This window comes from Chiloscyllium plagiosum, chromosome 5, assembly GCF_004010195.1.
Source record: "Chiloscyllium plagiosum isolate BGI_BamShark_2017 chromosome 5, ASM401019v2, whole genome shotgun sequence".
NCBI classification, from domain to species: domain Eukaryota; kingdom Metazoa; phylum Chordata; class Chondrichthyes; order Orectolobiformes; family Hemiscylliidae; genus Chiloscyllium; species Chiloscyllium plagiosum.
Window position 1 is genome coordinate 13,676,883 of NC_057714.1, and position 1,949 is coordinate 13,678,831.

The 1,949-nt window shown below is 38.4% G+C and overlaps 1 non-coding gene across 1 annotated transcript; it reads right to left on the reverse strand.

The window, feature by feature from the left end:
* Positions 1-540: 540 nt before the first annotated feature.
* Positions 541-642, reverse strand: LOC122550397. The gene has a single exon (XR_006311844.1). It is a non-coding gene; the product is annotated as a U6 spliceosomal RNA (small nuclear RNA).
* Between the last annotated feature and the right edge of the window lie 1,307 nt (positions 643-1,949).

Here is a 1,949-nt window from a genome sequence, read left to right on the forward strand (position 1 = left end):
TCCTGCCCCACTAGTTACCTGATGGAGGAGCAGCACTCCAAAAGCTTGTACTTCCAAATAAACCTGTTGGACTATGACCTGGTGTTGTGTGATTTTGAACTTGGTCCACCCAGTCCAACACCAGCACCTCCACTTCATACCTCTCTTTGATTCAATCATTTGCAGGTACATTGAAAGAGGCTACAGGTTTCCAATTTTCATTGATAAATTAACAAACAAAAATTGAAAAGGAAAGAGAACAAATAAAAATCTATTCTTCTTATGGATGGATCACTCTAGCATGAATATAACTCCAAAAAGAGGCAGAAAGTCAGGTCCAATGACTCCATTTGGCTGCCTGGATCGGAGACTGTCCATTTGGACTGGACCTGACATAATCGAGAAAGGTGGTCTTTCAATTTGTCCATCCCCCAGTGGAGGTCAGCGATCAGGAGTATGAGGCTGTATTACTGCCAAAGTAGAAGATTTTACCAATTCAGGGATTGTACCTGCAATTTTTGCAGGTAGCAGCACCATACACTAACTTTCTAACTTCAACACATGCAGTAAAATAACATCACAAATTTGCAAACCATCCTTGCAAAGGTGCCATGCCAATCTTGTCTGATTTATTCCAACTTCAGCATATATGTTAGTGATCACAGGTAATTATTCTTCATTAAAGTTGCTGTGCATGAAGTTGCTGTGTTTAGTTAAATTTAGTCATGTTGTTCTGTGTGAAATTTGATTAACTGTATGCCTTCAATTTTCTGATATCTTCCTAACATTGGCAATACCTCAGAAATGAGGATTACTTGCTTCTGTTCCAGTTCAGTTTCCAGGATAAATTCAACGCATGGTCTATGTACTTGTCCATGTGTGTGACATATGGTGCCTTAAGGGTCATGTAGATTGGAAGTTTAAGTATCCCTCAGATACCTTCTGCATATCCTTGATGAAACTTCTTGATGTGTTTGTTGATTTATTGGATGATTAACCATTGTGGTTAGTCAGGAGCAAGGGAATCCCATGTATCAGCAGGGATCCTTAACCTCTTTGGGGATGCTAAGGTCCCTAAGATGTTTCTGCTGTCCTTCTGGGGTGTTTCCTGATTGAATTCAGTTCAAGTAGAACAGTTGCTCCAGAAGTCTGGTGTCAGACTTATGATCTACATATCCCACTGAGCTGAGCTGGCTCTGAGTGATTAGTGTCTCATTGCTGGGTCCTTTCTCAACATGGAAGCCATAATTATCCTTTCCTTAAATAGTAATGATTATTTCCTGTTGTTTTGCTGCTGAAATGCTGAGGTTTGCCCTTTATTAAATCACCTTTTGTATTTTTACACCCTAAGGAATCAGCCAATGGTTAATCATAAAATGGCAGCATTGTGAAAAAGTTTATTTTCCCAAAAGTTTGATGTGATTTTCCTTTTGTTGTCACTTTGGCTCATGTGGGTATGCATCATCGCAGAAATTACATTTCTTGCTTCAACTTAAAAAAAAATGAATACAACATTTGGTTTCTACTGCTTAATTTTTAACTTCTCAATAGGTGTCTCACTTCCCACATCTTCCAATCTGCTTTCTGGGGGGACCATGCTAGCTATAAGCCTTTATTTAGATTAATGTTATTCTACACCTAAACCGTCAATGCAACATTTTATAACCTGCATTTGAATTTCACAATACATTTTCACATTCGGTATACAGAGTGCTTTAATTCTGTAGCTAATCAATACACTCTTCCAAATTCTGATTAGGCAAATGAAACAAATTGGTATGGGTGGAAGGAAACAACTAACACATAAGGAAGAATTTTAAAGTTGATTGATGCATTGGAGGGAGTTGTTGGTGTAGTTGGTTAAAATTTCAGTAATCTGAAATACAATCTCAAACTGTTTTGGACTCCCTACTTCCAGTTTTAACTGAAGCAAGTTGGGAAGGGGTCTAACCTGCTTTCTAGAGTCAGAT